General features: G+C 38.1%; 1 protein-coding gene across 2 annotated transcripts in view; it reads left to right on the top strand.

Annotated features, from left to right (window-relative positions):
• Positions 1-18,497, top strand: part of SGCZ (sarcoglycan zeta) — a 402,845-nt gene that overhangs the window by 241,965 nt on the left and 142,383 nt on the right. The window lies entirely within an intron of this gene.

Below are 18,497 nucleotides of genomic sequence, written 5' to 3'. Positions count from 1 at the left end.
ACATAGGCAGACAACAGGTTACAACAGTCAGATTTACGAACAACTACTGGCTCTTTAATGTTATATAAAATTGTCCTCACATAGAAACAAATCCCTACAAGAGACAAATTTGTCATCACAATCCCCTTCACTTTCTGCTCTGACAATTTCTAAATCACTGAAATATCTTTGAAGTGTTTCCTGCACTAAAGTAAGACTAAACAAAGAGGAGATTGTGTGCTCCTCTTCCAACCCACCAAAAATTCTTAAAAATACAGAGAGAAATAAATCTCATTCACAACCAGGAAACTACTCTTTTTAGATGGTTTTTGTTTATTTCTTTTTTCTTAATTAATCATTTATTGGGGGCTCTTACAAATCTTATAAAAACTCATCATTCAACAGTATTAAGCACACTTGTACAGATTTTGCCATCAACGTTTCCAAAACAATTTCTTTCTACTTGAACCCTTGGTATCAGCTCCTCATTTTTCCCCTCCCTCCCTCAATCTCCCATCCTCCAAAACCCGTGATCAATTATATATTATTATTGTTATTTCATGTCTTACACTGTCCATTGTCTCCTTTTACCTACCTTCTGTTGTTTGTCCCCCTGGGGGTATGCATCCAACTTGTGATGGGTTCCCCTTTTTCCCCTGTCCCTCCTGCTCCCATCCCCCTTCCCTCATGTTATCACTAGCCCCACTACTGTTCCTGGTGGTTTTATCTGTCCTGAATTCCATGTATGGAGAACTCTTATTTGTACCATTGTGTGTACTCTGGTCTAGCCAGATTTGTAAGGTAGAACTGGGTCATGTTGGTGGAGGGGCGGGCGAGGAAGCATTCAGCAATCAGAGGAGTGATGTGTGTTTGGTCGGTGCTGTACTGCACTCCGGTTGAATCGTCCCTTTCTTTATAACCCTTCTGAGGAGGGATGTCCAATCGTCTACAGGTGGGCTTTGGGTCTTCACTCCACCTCACCCCTCTTTCACCTCAATATAATTGTTTGTTTGGGATCTTTTGATACCAGATACCTGCACCCATCAACACCTCTTCATCACACAGGCTGGTGTGCTTCTTCCATATGGGCTTATTTGCTTCCCTGCTGGATGGCTGCTTGTTTAACTTCCAGCCTTTAAGACCCCAGATGCTAATTACATCTTGGTAGCTGGGCACCATCCGTTTTCTTCACCATATTTGCTTATACACCCATTTTGTCTTCAGCAATATTTTCAGGAAGGTGAGTATCAAAAGATTCCAGGTTATTATAAAAAGTGTTCTTGTGTTAAGGGTGACCTTGAGTAGCTGTCCAAAGTCCATCTGTTATCTTAATATTTAACATATAAATATATGTACATTGGCCTCTATCTCTTTCATTATAAATGAACATATTTATATATCTACAGATATATCTCTATAAATAGCTTTTGCCTCCTACTTTGGGAAACTACCTTCATATTGAATAGTAATAGATTATATATATGTATACACATAATTTGCACATATATTTTATAATTTTATATGATAAATTATATCGATATTTATCTGTATCTGTCTATTATTTGTTATATATATACATATATACATACATACATACATACATACACACATATCCATTGGAATCATGAAAATTATTTAACTCTCCCTGATAAAAAAAGGTATCTCCCAAGATGACATCAAGTTTCTATTTGTCATTGAGCTAATTTATGAGAGAGTAGACAGCATCATTATCGAATCTATAGTACGTCTTCCAAAAAAACAAAAGCACTGCCAGGGAGTCTGTTCTTACTCATAGCGACCCTACAGGACAAGGTAGAACTGTCCTTGTGTGTTTCCGAGACTGTAACTCTTACAGGGATACCAGCAGTAGCTGGTAGATTCAAAACAGGGCCCTTGCAATTATCAACCCAATGAGTAACTGCTATGCCACATACAATAAGAATACAATAAGAACTTCTTATTGTATGCCCTTGTTGTTGTTGTTTTTGTTGGGTGCCATCAAGTTGTATACCCTCTGAGGTATTAATTGAATGAAATTAAAGTCACTTCAAATTTGAACCATGTGAATTTTTTAAAAAGACACAAATATTGTAAACATATAAGTAGAACTGGCACTAAATCCCCTTCATGTTTTACCATTGTCATTCTCTTGAAGGAATATTGGTGCACTCTACATCTTCCAGATGTTTTACTCACTCCTGTGATGAAATGTTAGACGGCATTTGATATTTAGATTTTATCTCTCCAAGTAAACCCTGAATGATATTTATTGTATCATCAAGCCTTCTTCAGTGAAGTGCTCATTGATGATTATCATCACTTTGGGGGAATATATATAAAAGGGTTTACTAAAACAAATTGGCTTCTTAAAATTATTATTCTACGTATTATTTGTTCATGTATTGTTACTTTCAGTACCATCTAGTCCTTATCAAGTCAATATGTAGAATAAAGCATTGTCCATTTCTTCGCCACTCTCAAATGTTGGCTTCTTTTGAGCTCACTGCTGACCACGGTCTCAGTTCCATTCATTGTGTGTCTTTCTCTTTTTTGCTGACTTTTGCTTCACCAAGAATGAACTCCTTCTTCAGAGATTTATCTCTGAAAACATTTCCAATGTATTTGATAGGGAGTTTCACCCCTGTTTCTGCTAAGGAAAATTCTGCCTATGGTTCTTCCAAGACATATGTGTTTGCTCTTCTGGTGTTCATTGAGATATGTAATTATCTTGCACCAGTATGATTCAAATGGATGAATTTTCTCTTGGTCATCCTTATTTACTGTCCAGCTTTCACAAGTCTATGTTGTTTCTAGGTACTGCCAAGTCAGCACTGATTTATTTTATATAAAACAAAACTAAACACCCCCCCCAGTCCTGTGCCATCCTCATCCTTGTTATGTTTGCCCCCATCTTTGCGATCATTGTGTCAGCCTATCAGGGCAAGAGCCTTTCTCAATTTTACTGACCCTCTGCTTGGCCGCCCTTGCCTGTCGTTATGTCAGCGTTGCATCCTCTTGCCATACTCATGCAATCCATATGATTAGCAAGTGATCAGAGAAGCGACATTATATGAAGAAGAAGGCAGCATCAGGATTGGAGGAAGGGTTTTTAGCAACCTGCAGTGCGCATATGCTAGACCCTTGTTTGCTGAGAGTGAGGAGGACGTGAAGTATTGCTGAAGACGATCAATGATTTCACTTGTGAGTCTGGATCACAACTCAATATAAAGAGAATAAATTCCTAACAACTGGACCAACAGGTATTATCACGATATATGGAGACAAGGTTGAACTTGTCAATGACTTTGTTTTGTATTGATCCACATTCAATGCACATGGAAGCAGCAGTCAAGAGCTACATTCAAAAGATGTGCTGCATTCCGTCAATCTGCTCTTGAAGGTCTCTTTAGAGTATTGAAAAGTAAAGATGTTGCTGTGAGGAGTAAGGTGCACCTGACCCCAGTCATGGCATTTTCTATTGCTTAAAAAGCTTGTGAAATAAGGAAGTGTGAAGAATAATTGATGCTCTTGAATTGTGGTGCTGGAGACGAATGCCAAAAATGCCAGGGACTACGAAGATGACACAAGTCTGCTTGGGGCCGAGGGCACCTGGAGCGCTCCTCAGAAACAAGGATGGCGAGACTTCCTCTGACATACGTTGGCCATGTTGTCAGGAGAGCCCCTCCCTGAAGAAAGACATCATGCTTGGTAAAGTGGACGAGCAGGGAACACGTGGACAAGATAGTTTGACAGACAGATGGGACAATGGTTTCAAGCACGGGAACAATGATGAGGATAGCTCTGGGCTAGACAGTGTTCGGTTCTGTTGTGCACCGGGTCACGGTGGGCGGGAACCACCTTGATGACTGCTAACAACACAACACTTCACCAAGGATAGATGTAGTCTGGTTGAAACAGTCAATTCAGAGGATCTGGACATGAAAATAGCTAAGTATGACTGGCAATTCCAAGACCATGGGGGTATGGAAATAAACGGAGAGTTGAAAGAATGTTGTAACTGAAATCACCAAGGATTGTGTCTAGATGTGATAATGAATGAGCCAAGGGAAAAATCTCCTTTGAATTAAGACAAATGAGAATTGTGGATTGTTTAGTCTGATAATTAGGGAAGAAAGAGGAGGGCTGGGAAACCATGTGGTCGCAGTGCTGAAGCATTGAGAGAGGACGTCCCATCTCAGGATGCATTCTGCTCCCGTGTCCAAGGATCGAACACCCCACAGTGGGGAGAGACATCATCTGCTGTTAGATGACAGACAAGGGTCAGTAGGAATGGGATTAAGGGTATTCGCTATTAAATTTTCTCTTGAAAAATTATAGAGTTCGGTTCATCAGTCAAGGATGAGGATAAATTTTATTCAGAGAAGGTGATAACAGAGCCACTGGAGGATTTGAGTGCAGGGATAAAGGATGGCTTGGACTTCTACGATAAAATCTGTAAACTGGTTTCGCAACCAGCAAAACTTGGCGGCGTTGCATGTTGGAGAGCAGGGCCCTTTCTAGTACAGTGTGCTAGTTCTCTTACTATTGGGAGATGAAGGGCAATCTGAGAGCACTGAGTTTCCAGAGATCCGGGGTTCCTTTTGATCCCTGTTTGGGCATGCAATCCAGAGTGAGGAATGATGAATAATTGGGGCTCTACTGAAACCAATCGTCCAACCATAAAAATGAAGTTAGTAGGGAATCAATACATTATAGTTTTAAATCAAATTCAACGTTCCCATCAGAGATAAAGAAGCTGCTCTGGAATTTCTTTCAAATTAATAGTTACATATTTGTAACAAGAATTTTACCATGCAAAATGTGAATAGATATGAAGTTGCATAATTCCCTCACACCCTTAATGCTTATTAAATAAACCCCTCATATATATAATGATGAATCTCATGCATTATAAAACTGATTTATCTTTCCCTAATTTTGAAAGTGTATACTTTCTTACTCTGTTTGGTTTTTGTTTTGTTTTTTTTATTTTATTAGAGACTCATACAACACTTATCACAATCCATACATACATCAGTAGTGTAAAGTACATTTGTACATTCATTGCCCTCATCATTCTCAAAACATTTGGTCTCTACTTAAGCCCCTGGCATCAGGTCCTCATTTTCCCCTCCCTCCCCCCGCCCCCCTCCCTCATGAACGCGTGATAATTTATAAATTATTATTTTGTCATATCTTGCCTTGTCTGATGTCTCCCTTCACCCACTTTACTGTTGTATATGCCCCAGGGAGTAGGTCACATGTAGATCCTTGTAATAGGCTCCCCCTGTTTGTTTTATAAATAATTTTATTGAGGGCACTAAAAGGTCTTATAACAATCAATGCACCAATTGTATCAAGTGTGTTTCTTCATATGTTGCTGTCATCATTTTCTGAACATTTTCTTTCTAATTGAGCTCTTGGTGTAAGCTCCTTTTTTTCCCGTACCTCATTCATCCATCCTTGAGAAGTTATCAATTATTATTATTTTCATATCTTGCACCTTCTGCTGTCTCCCTGCACCCACATTTCTGTTCTTAGACCCTCTGGGGTGTTATACATTGATCATTGCTATTGGTTCCACCTTCCTTCTCCACCTTCCCCCTACCCTCATGGCATAGTTACTCCCATTATTGTTCCTGAGGGATTTATCTGTCCTGGATTCCATGTGTCAAGAGCTCTTATCTGGACCAGTGTACATGCTCAGCTCTAGCTAGATTTGTAAAGTAGAACTGGGGTAATGATAGTGGGGGTAGGGTGGGAGAGGAAGCATTAAAGAACTAGAGGAGTACTGTGTTTTATGTCAGTGCTAACTGCACCCTGGCTGGATTGGATTGTCCCATCCTGGTGACCCTTCTGTTAGGGGATGTCCAGTTGTCTACAATGGGCTCTGGGTCTCCACTCTGAACCCCCTCATTCACATCAATAGGATTATTTGTTCTGGGTCTTCTGATGCCTGATGCTATTCCTAAATATACTCTTCAGAAAAAAATTAAATATCTTGTTTCTTGATAACATAAATCACTAGTTGCCATGAAAAGTCTTACAATTTTTACATATAAAAATGAAATACAAAAAATTAACAAAAGAAAATAATAGTTTGAATTAAAAAATCAAAGGATGATTTTGTTAGCGGCATCTTTACTTGTTCCTGGCTAACTTCATTTATACTTGTTATTGGCAGGAGAAAAATCTGATTCTCTCCTTAATACTCCAGACTCAGTTCCTAGTAGCATTAACTTGGACAGGCCTTGGGGAGACAGTATAGTGAGCTTTCTTATTTGCCTCAATCTAGCAATGAATGCCATGCCTTAAAGGAGCTTATTAAAACCTTTTGGAGAAACAAAATCCAATGTGGTATTAGGGAAAAATATTTACCCATATAAAATCCACTTGCCTTTATCAGGCAATGAAAATTTTATAACATATTTTTATTTGGCCTTTACTGCAAGTAAACTTAAACTGCAGGGATCAGTGCTAGCAATAAGTTTGTATCACTTACCAGAACACTTTCCTTTCCCCTGGTTTGAACAATATTAAGCTCCATTAATAAACTATACTGCCCAATTTAAGATTATGTTTGCAATGTAAAAATACAAATATGTTTACATTTGTTCTGAAAACACCTTTATGTGGTTTTGGAAGAAGTATTCTATACTGTTTATATAAAAACATAAAAACTGTCATTTTTTACACAGAAAGAAATTTTCTTTCTCTGTGAATGTGCTTGTCAGATGGAAATTCTTGTGGTTTGTTTTGTTATGCTTTGTTTTAAATTAATACAGAACACTTAAGAAAAATGAACATTCTCTATGTATAAAATATACTAGGAAAAAGATATCAAACTTTTAAACAAAACTTTCTTAACTATAAAATTGTTCATAAATTCCTCATAGATCACTAAGACTGTACTTTAAATGTATATACCATTTTAATCAAATATTTAATATTCCATTGGTTTGTTGCTTAAACTTGGAAATATTTAGGTTTTCCATACAGCTTCTTTGACAGGTAGCTTATTTTATGAAATAATTATTCTGTCTCATTATAAAATACTTCTGAACATTTTAGATCAGCTCCAAGACCCAGGTAAGCATTGCTTTCTTTAAAAAAAATCACTAGTTACATAGTGACATAAATAGAATCAAAATAAAAATGTGGGACTGTGGGAGGGGTGCCCAGAAAAGAAAAAAAAATGTGTGGGAAAAGCTAAAGGGTACCCAAATTGGGAAAGCAACAAGGCATCACTGTAGTCATGCATCACTTCCCGCAAACCATCCAAACAGACATCCAAACTCACTGCCGTCAGTGGATCCTGGCTCATGGGGACCCAACCCAGGGTGTTAGGAGCATAAATATATGCGGCACAGAATCCTTCATCTTCTCTCACAGAGAAGCTGGTGATTTAGAACTGTGGACCTCGTAGTTAGCTGCCCAACTCTTAACTAACTACACTACCAGAGGCACAATGCTTGAAAAGCATCTCCTTCATCTGGTTTATTGTGAAAAAAACTTAGTTTTCAAGCATCTCAGCCACCTGACACACACATACTTTTTGGAGGGGACTAATAATAGGTGTCAAGATATTAAAATTTCCTCCAATTTCAACTTGATTGCTAGTCATTTCTTAACGCACACAAAGTTTCAGCTACGTTTATTTCTTCACAACCCTCATATCTATACTTTGTTGTTGTTGCTAACTGCCATGGTGTCATTTCCTACCCACGGGGACCCTATAGATAACACAACAGAATGGTGGATCTTCTGCCAGCCTTATGATTGGAATGTTTGGACACATTGTTGTGACTGTTGCTTCAGTGTAGCTCATGGTAGGCTTCCCTTCATTCCACTGAACCTCCACCTCACTCGCCGTATCATTTTCTAATCGTTGGCAATGTTTGACGGCGTGTTCAACGTCAAGGAGCAGAAATCTAACCATCGTCGCTATTAGAGAACATTCTGGCAATATTTCTTCAAAGGCTGAGTCATTCATTCTTCTCAAAGTCCACAGAATATTCAATACTTGGCATGAATACCACAGTTCAAATCCACGAGGTCTTCTGTCTTCCTCTGCCGTTGTCCAGCTGGCACAGGCACGTGATTCTACTGTAAACGCTCTAGCGTTGGTCATGCCCACCGTCTGATTTCGGAAACTTTAGAGGTTATTTTGCGACAGGTTTGCCTAACACCATGCATTGTTTGATTTCTTCATCACTGTTTCCCTTGATGTGGATTGTTGATCCAAGGAGATTGAATCTATAACTTAAGCTCCTGTTATTTATTTTTGAGGTATAATGAGTTTGTTGTTTATATAAAAATATTATATGATGAGGATTTTGTTTTCTGGAAACTTTGAAGGCATGCATTCTGGATTAAAGTCTCTGATAAACTAGACTCTAGTATAAATGTTAAATAGATTACTGTATATACAAAATGTTTAATTACACTTCAATGTTTAGAAATATTCATGGAAAACCATAAGTCTAAAATAAAATTAAAAGAACAGAAGTTAAAAAACAGTATAATATAAAAACTGAAGGCAAGATTTCTTGCAAAGTCAGATGAGAAAATAGGCAACCTGAAGTCATCGGACAGTTCAAACCCATCAAACCCACATTCTCCCTCAAAGAAAGAGGAGGCTGCATGGACCTGTTGATCCAATGCACCTCATCTCCTACTCCCTCGACTGCTCATTCTGTGAGCATTGATAGTGCAGGCACTGAGTCTAGCAAGACAAAACCCTTGACAACTTCAACCTCTTCTCCATTTATCATGATGTCATGTATTGGTCAAGTTGTGAGGATTGTAGTCGTCTTTGTATTGCTTTGTGAATTGATACCAAGGGCTGTAATCCTTGATTTTCATCAGCAAGTTCTTCAGGTTCTCCTCACTCTCAGCAAGCAAGATCCTGCCTTCTGCATGTCACTGGTTGTTACACAGCCTTCCTCCAAGCCTCACGCCTCACTTGTCTTCACACAATCCTTGACTATGACTCTTTATGTGGCTCTGTAGAATCTAATGTCCACTGCACTGGCTGCATAGAACCCATGGACAAAATTCATGAGTAGATGGCTTTTATTGAAGCTAATAGATTGTAATACCAGTGAAAATGCTCAGGGGGCTTGCTTATCAATGAAAATGCTCAGGGGGATTGCTTATCAGTGAAAATGCTCAGGGGGATTGCTTATCAGTGAAAATGCTACAAAGTTCCTATCAGGCCTGCCAATAAATTACCAGAGCTGCATATCACTCTCCTGTAACCTTGTACCAGAAGGCATTCAGCTCAGCTCTGTTGATCAGCAAACCCAGCTCCCTGGATTAAGTGCCCAGAGGCACCCCTCTCTACAAGCCAGCCCTTGGTACAAAAATGTTCCATTTTACTTGCTCTGTGGGGTGGGAAGTCTAGCACTCTCTTCCTCATTTTATTATTTGCTGGCTCCTGGATCTGCTGCTGCACCTTTGATGCTATAGCTATCTTCTGGACCCAGATGGTTCACGGGGACCTTAGGTCCGGAGGATGCACTCCACTCCAGGCTCCACTCCACATGCAGGATCTTGGGTCTAGGGGATGTATTTCGCTCCTGGTAATGAGATCCCTGCACCTGCTTCTCAGAGGGATACTTTTATATTCAGCAGGATGACATTCCAGTAAATTCGTTCACATTAATTCACAGTTGAATCGGTATATCTTCCTTTCCTCTCTTAGCAGACTCACGTAGGTAAAGGTCATTTCGTGGGAGTTAAAACTTTGATTAGAAAAGCCACATTAAATAATTGACCAGCCCTGCATTTCAATTCTCTTCTATTCTTCAATTCTACTTCCTTGTCTAAATATACATGTACGTAAATGTTCTTCTCATTTTATTATTTGCTTAAACACTTCTCTTCTGCTTATACACTTCTGCTTTTCCTCTCTTCTCTTAGCTAAGTATATTTCTAGTATAACTATTAAGTGTTATTAACATTCTTAAAATATTATTTTTCCATTATTTTTATGAGATCTTTGGTCTATTCAGCAAGCCCCTTATGATTGCTACTATTACTGAGAGTTGACTCACTCCCTTCTCTCCCCAGCAAGTTCCCCACTTTCCCTTTTACTTAATTTCCCAACCATTTGACTTCTAGTTCTAATTAGACCTCTCCCCATTATCTAAAAGAGTCAACTATCTCTATGCAATCCAGCAAAGCACATAACAAGAACAGCTGCTTATGCCAGAAACAACAGTCAACTGCAACACACCACCATTCCCACCAAAAAAATCAGTTAAATGAAAATCCATCCGCTTAAAATCACCCAAGTCCATTGGAGCACTCTGAAAAAGAGGTCCTGGAACGACCAGAAATGAAATCTATGATACATGGCGTGGAGTTCCCTTCGAGATAAGGAGGACCACTCATCAGAACAAGGGAAACAATTGAAAAGCTAAAATTCTTACATCACAAAAGGAATCCTCAAAGATAAGCAAAGAGAAACAGAATAAGACAGCACTGTAAAAGACTAGTGGGACGAAATGGAAGGAAAGGAAAATTCAATCAGTGAACATGAAGACAGTCTTTCTGACTAGAGCCAACTAGAGAGAAAGAACCCACAACAAGAGTAAAGGAATCCAAGGACAGCCTGTCCGAAAATCCTCAACTCTGATCAAGAGAAGCAACCTACAGCACAAAAGGGGTCCAGGTAACCAAAAAAATCTACCCCAAAAATGATGAGAATTCCTGAAAGAAAATTCCCCCATCATCACTTTAGTTTGTATTTTTTTCCCCAGATTTGTACTGTTCTCAAGATCTCACAAGGAAACATTTCAAATACTCTTGGGAAAAGTGGTTCTTTGATCCAGCCCTGCATGTTAGCTATGAACTCAAAAATGTTTAAATTAAAAACAAATACACCAACACCAAGTGAGATTCAAAAGACACAATGACTAGTAGTTTAGAACATTTATATTTTAGCATTTAGATTTTGAAATATAAGACTGACTTATAAGTATTACTACAAAGTAATGGAAACATTAAATAAAACCTGGCAAAAATTGAAGGAATTACTTCTCCATCTAGGCTCCATCTCCTGGCTACTCCACACTGAAGGTCGTGTTTCCATCTCTCAGGGTCCCTGAGCTATTTTGCTCTTCTATTTATACCACATCATAAGCACAGGTTGTTTTCGTGGCTCAGGGACTCTGAGTGTGTGTGTGTGTGTTTTCAGGGGTCTTTGAGCTTAAAGAACGTGACGTCTGGCAGAGCAGGAGCCGAGCTTGTAGGCTTGACTGGGTAAAGTTTGCCGGTGCAATGTTGATTGGACACACTTTGCTGCCTTCACAGAACAAGTAGGTGCATTGTCAACATGGAAAAAAGATTCCTTGACACACCATTCCTGGTCATTTCTCATCAACACGGATTTTCATTTTTGTTACATTTATTCCAAAAATTCTCTATGATCACTCTGAGTCTTTTGAAACACAAATCTATTAATGTGACACTTTAGACCCCGTGGAAAAGTTACCGTAACCCCCTGTGCTGACTTCTGTGCTTTGACTTTAGGAGACCCGGATGGTGCCCTCAGAGGTCCCTGCTTCCATAGACCTTTCACTGTCTGGAGGCGTCCTAGTGAAACTAGAACAAATATGAGGGGCTTCAACATCCCATTGTCTTTCATTCCAGTTTTCCACAAACTTTTTAGAGTACGCTAACAGATTATGGACCTTGCCTGCAACCATGCCATATCACAGAGATGAGTTGAAATACAATTTGTTTGGAATAAGGTTATGCATATATAAACTGAAAACATAGTGCCTGTATGAACTGAAACCATAGTTTGGGCTTACTCCCATATAATAGTACTTAAGAAATGAGTATATAAAATACACAATGAATAACAAATAAATCAATAAAATAAATTTGCTTTTACATTTAGAATTGAGAAAATAAATAAATAGCTGAACAGTAATTTTAATACCTATATCCAGTTCAAAACATTAGTAATTCAGGGCTTAGCTCAACAGCAAACTGACATGTCTAAAGAGATAATTGTTAACACAAAATCTAAAGGCTTAACCTAACCTTCAGCAGCTCCTTGAACTGTAAGTTACTAGATCCAGAGGAAGATGGAAAACATGAGAGATGATAAAGAGCTTTCCCATGTGCTATAGATGGGAAGTAGAGACACTATTGAACAGCTAAGAAATCTTTTTCAGCTTATAATATAAATAATTTGATTCTTGAATTACAAAATATCCTAAGAAGAATATATAAGATAACATTTGCACCTGTTTATCTTGCTGATTTTTTTAATTATTTGAAAAATATATGAAAATGCATATAATTTAATAGTACATTATTTATTTTAAATGATGATATTGTTTGAAAACAATTATATTCATAGTTGCTATGTTATTTTAACAGGTATTTAGTAGAGATTTCTTGTCTACTCAGAAAAGAAAGTATTCTTGGAACAGTCATGCCATTCATGTTTTACATGGGCTAATTTCCAGCTATATTGAAAGAACTGAGTGATACAATCACCTGTTATTTTTGTTAAATGCCATTCAAGTTAGTTCAGAACATTGTCAGTCCATAAACAACAGAAATAAAATCCTGTTCAGTCCTGCACCATCTTTACCTTTGAAAAAATATTGTTTAACAGGTCAATCTCTACCTTGATAGTGATCTGAAAGTGTATCAGTTCTTTGAGTCAATGAGACTGTGTTTAAGGCATGTTATGATACGAAAGGAGAAATTTTACATGGTTCTCTATTGAGGGTGAGGCATTGTGATTGGCCAAAACCATAGTGAGATGCAACTCCTTCTAGACTAGTTAAAGAAGAGAACAGAGTATTCTGTCGAGCATACAAACTTCTGTAGCACACATTCTGGTATCTTATGTGCATAATTCAAAGACAAACATTATTTATATCTCAAGTGTCAATCCAACAGATTGATAGGACTCAAACTATTAACGCAGCAGAAATGTATAGAGCCAGGTTTATTCTCCCTATAATTCTATAGCACCCTTTGCCTCCAGATGAGAAGAACACTAAGCTGCAATGCTTTATATACCACACCTACAACTGTCCTATAGGATCTCTGCGTATGTTCCACTGTCTACCATGTTGTTTCATGTCAACCATTGAGGGGAAATTACATTGCCTTCTACCCATCTCCATACTTTTCTCTCCATTCTGTAAAGCCAAGGGGATTCACATATTTGCTAAAATGGTTTCCTGGCCACCAAACTAAGCTATGATCCATGTGTCCCGCTAACCAACACTTGGTCTCCTTGGTCTCATCTGTTGAGGGTATGAACCTCAGCCAGGTTTCATTCTAAGCTGAACACCGTGGTTAGGCTGAGGGTCAACAATCAGAATGGTCAGCTTGGGGCCCTCTGAAAGTATGACAACAAGGCCAGCCAAAATAAAGAATAATGCGACAAAGGGGCACGCTAAGTTGGAGGTGCTAAGAGAAGAAAATCCAGTCCTGAGAATGGTCCCTAATACCAGTGTCATCTCTAGAAAGCCTGTGTCATCTAACTCAACCAGCTTCACTAGCTTCTTGATCTATATCTTTATTCTTTTTATCAGAGAGAGTAATTACTCCTTTTAGAATACTTATTTTAGAGACATTTCTTTCCTCAGTCTACTCATAGCTAAAGTTTGGGTTGTAGCAATTCAAGTGATATAGGAAGTTGTAACTTACTAAAAATTGCATATAAACCCAATGCCAGGTATAAAATTCCCCCCCATGGTTTTATATGGAAGACATTGTCTACAGTAATTCGGCTATGTAGGCATTCAAGAGAAGCATGTCCAGACTACCAAGATTACTGTATAGCATTTAAAAGGTCGGCAAGTGACAAATGGGCAATCAGAATTTATACAACATTCTCAGTAGATATTTGCAGTCGTGGTTTCCATGACTAAGTACTTTACAATAGAAAATAAATCAAATTGGGGGGGAATTCTCAGTAAGTACCAAGTTAGAAATGCAGACCAGCTGATTTCTCAATAAACACTCTTGCTCTTTTCTGTGACCACATTTAATATAAAATATTAAGCTTGAGAATTGGTGGAACTCAGTTTTACAGTTATAGGTAGATTTCTTCTCCTGACCATCATTTCTACATTTAAAACGCAAAATTAAGTGATTTGTATTCTGTAGGAATTGTAAATTTCCCGTCATCATTTTATTAACGGATGAATATTTTAAGAATACCTGTTCTGCTGCTTATTAAATGGGTCAGATACGCAAGAAAAGGAGAGAGGTGGCCGCCCTGGGCACAGAGATGATGAGTGCAAATGGAATCAGAATGTGTATGACTTGGTCCACTTAAACGGCTTATTAGGAATCTTGCTTAGGGCAACATAAAAGATGGCAAGAGCTTTCTGAAGCTTTTCTACCTGAACACAAATGTACCCCTGGCATAGAGGGGCAATTAAGAAAATGATATAAATTATTTTTAAGATAGTTGTATGGGACAAAGAAATTGACACCCAGTGTGTTTAAAAGGTAGTATGTGTCTGACTGCAGGTATAAATACATGAATCGTTGTAAAAATATCAAATTGTATGAGAAATATCAACACTCACAGGAGAGTGGGTGAAGGAGGAGGTTAACTCTGGTGCAAGAGATGTTTTCACGGAAGAAGTAAATCTGAGGCAGGTCTCTGAAGATATCTGGGTCCTTTAGTTATTTCATTATCTCACATATGTGAAGCCAAAGTTGGGAATTCACAGAGGTGGCCTATATAAGAGATAGAGTGGTATTTGTGTAATTTATGCATAGAGGAAATGATATGATTTGGAGCTAGAAAGTAGATTTTGTATCATATAACAGAGACGTACAAGGTTTGAGTGTGAATTTTTTTACCAAGAAACAGGTGAAGTCTTAATAAAGGTTTCTGTTCATTTGTTTTATATTCAAGGGCACCAATGATTTTAAGTTAAAAAGTACTTTAAAAAATAACTTTGCCTCTCAAAAATCAATGTAAGGAGAATGTGTGTAGGGATATGAGTTAGAAGTCTTTTGTAAAAATCCCAATAAGACATAGTTCATTTGTAATGTATACTTAAGAAACATTTCTGACATAGCCAAATGGATTTTAAGGGTTTTGTTTGTTTTTTTTAAGTAAATCTAGTGTTCATTGCATAAGAATTGTCAGCTAAATGAAGAAACTCACCTGGCAAAATTGAAAGGAAAGTTGTATAAATTAAAGTAACAATAGATCAACGTCTTATCATCTACAATTAACAAAATGAATCATTAATCATTATTCTTCAGAGAGGCAAGTAGAACTATCTCTTCGGTGGTACCTTCTAAAATGTGTGTGCAAAGAAAGCATAGTTCAAGAGGATGCCGTTTCCTGTCAGGTGGCCTGTAGTCAGCTCCAACCGCTAGCAATCCTATGGATAGCGGAAGGAGGCTCCGCCTCCCCCTCATGATGGTTCAATTTGAGCCCATCTTTGCAGTCACTATCTCAATTCCTCTCTTGGAGGGTCTTGTTTTTCTGCTGCCCTTCTACTTTAGCAACTCTTTATTCCCCAGGGGCTGGTGCCTCCTGATAACATGTCCAAAGTGCAATGCTCTAAGGAACATTCTGGCTCTATTTTCCCCCGGGTAGATTTGTTTGTTTCACTGTCAGTCCATGCTACTTGGGATATTCTCCCCCACCATCACACTCAAATGCACTGATTCTTCTTCAGTCTTCCTTGTTGCACGTCCATCTTTCACATACATGTAACTCACTCATTGCCATCGAGTAGCTGCAGATTCATAGTGACCTTTTAGGACAGAGTAGAGCTGCACTGGTGGGTTTCCAAGATGTAACACTTGATGGGCATAAACAGTGTCTCAGAGCAGCTGACCATGAGGTTAGCAATGAGTGTGGCTTAAATCAAATGCACCATAGTTTTCAAGTGACACCCTTGCACTCCAAAACTTTAAAACATGTCTGGAGAGGTCTCATGCAACAGGTTAGGCCCAATGCAGTATATGGGTTGATTTCATGACTGCTATTACATGGCCATTGATTCTAGATCCTAGCAAGATGAAATCCATGATAACTTTAACCATCACCCCACTTACCATTATGTTATCTATTGATCCAGTTGTGAAGATTTGGGCTTTTTTTACATTGAGCTCTAATACATATTGAAGATTGTAATCCTTGATCTTCATTATCAAATGCTTTAAGTCCTTGCTATCAGCAAACAGGGTGGTGTTTAAATAATTAAGTCTTCTTCTATCTTCCTGTGCTTGACTCCACTGCTGCAGCCAGTGAATGGATCCATCTCCTTGAGGGCCATCCCTGTTTTGCTGCCCCTCTATATTATCTGCACGATGTCCTTCTCCAGGGACTAGTCTCTCCTGAAAACATGTCTAAAGTCATGCTATCTGCTCTTAATCGGAAAGCAGCTAAAGAAAGTGGAAGAAATGGTGAAGTAAAGGAATAAAACAGAAAATTCCAAAGAGCAGCTGAAAAGACAAAGCTGCATTGAAGGCATTAATGAAAGCAAACTTCCGGGAATGGATAGACTACCTGGGGAAATGTTCAGCAAGCTGATGAAGCGCTGGAAGCACTCACTCATCTATGCCGATAAATGTGGAAAACAGCCATCTCGTCAATAGACTGGAAGAGATCTTTTTTTGTACTTTCCAAAAAAATAACAAGGTGACTCAACAGAATGCAGAAAATGTTCAACAATATCATTAATGTCACATGTAAATAATATTTTTCTGAAACTAACTCAATATTTGTTATAGCAATCTATGGATAGAGAACTACTAGAAATTCAGGCCAATTCTTCAGAAAAGGAAATGGAATGAGGGATAGTAACTCCGATATTCCACGGATCTTGGAGGAAAGCTGAGAATGTCAGAATGTTTTATTAACTATGCAAAGGCATTTGACTGTGTGGATTATAACAAAGTATGGATATTCTTGAGAAGAATGCCAATTCCAAAACACTTTATTATGCTCATACACAACCTGTCCAAGACATAGTCATTCGATTGGAATAAAATCAGGAAAGGTGCAGTTCAAGTTGTATCCTTTTACCATAATTATTCAAGCTATATGATGAACAAATAATATATGATGTATAATAAATATTATATATATATATACACAGGTATGGAATTTTTGTATGGTTCAAATTGTTAACTACTTAGCCACTAAAAGACTGGTGTTTCCAATCCACTCAATGGTGCTTTAGAAAAAATGCTCCGCTGGTCCGTTTCTAAGAGGTCCCAGGTTGAAAACCCACTGAGTACACTTGTACAATTAAGTCTCAGTTTATTGAAGACCATATTCTTTGAAATGGAGGACATCATACTCAAAATTAAAATCGTATTTTCAATGTCTCAGTAAAACTAACTTTTAAAAGAAAACTCTTTAAAACACACATCCATACTGACAATTATTTTCCCTCTAGTTTGATTGGATTTAATACCATTTTAAGACAAAGCTAGGGAGTCTTTCTCTGCACAACTCAACTCCAAACCCTTATCCTTAAGCAAGTTTTTATTGCTCACATATGGATGCACTTGTATATATTTAAGTTGGAAAAAGTAATTTACCACATGGATAGGGAAGATTGTATTGATTGTATTTTCTATGTATTGTATATGATTGTATTTTCATAGACTTTCAAATCTAGAATGCTAGATCCATGAAGGTGTTGGTCTCTGATTTGTTTCCTGACATGTCCCATGCACAGAGAATATATGCTGTACATGAATGGATAGTTTGTAGATGATCACCAAGTCTTAAATGATTACATGGAAAATTTAGTCAGCTGAAAATCGCTTGTTAAGGATGGGTGGTGGCAAAACCAGAGTTAATCATTTTACATGCAGATTCTTAAGCAGTCATGTTTTCTCTCAATAATTTATTTAATGCTGAATGAAATTTGAAGGACAAATATCAACATAGGACCTAGATTACTTATCTTAAAAGAGAATTTCCAAGAAAGCAGCTTGCATTCTTATAATCCATAAACTACTTTTTACATGATTTTACATGGTATGACAACATGAGTCATATAAAACAAATAAGCAAACAAGCTCACTGTTATTCAGTGGATGCCAACTCATAGTGACACTGTAGTACAGGGTAACACTGCCTGAGTTTCTGGGACTGAGACCCTGTACAGCAGTAGAAAAGCCCATCTTTCTCTAGCAGCGTGGTGGTCTCCAACTGCCCTTGCCAATAACAGCCCAGTGCACAACCACAGTGCCACCACAGCCCCAATGACTTACATAGAGCAGACAGCCTCAATTTTAATCTAGACTTATTTATCACTCCAGAAGCACTACATATGTGCTTTCCTTCAGCAGGAGGTTAAGTATTGAGAATATCACTGTGCATTCAACAAGACTGAAATGGTTCCTCTCCCATGGCCATGTCCTCTTGAGATGAAGGCAAACTAAAACCAAGTAAACATGTCCATGAGCAGAATAAGCGTTTTCAGTAAAATAGAGTTTAAGCACTTTTACTACATGGAATCAGGAGGTCATGTTTAAGAAGG

The sequence above is a fragment of the Tenrec ecaudatus genome, chromosome 8 (genome assembly GCF_050624435.1).
Source record: "Tenrec ecaudatus isolate mTenEca1 chromosome 8, mTenEca1.hap1, whole genome shotgun sequence".
Classification (NCBI taxonomy): domain Eukaryota; kingdom Metazoa; phylum Chordata; class Mammalia; order Afrosoricida; family Tenrecidae; genus Tenrec; species Tenrec ecaudatus.
The sequence above is the reverse complement of the archived record's forward strand: the minus strand, read 5'-3'. Positions and strand labels throughout refer to the sequence as shown.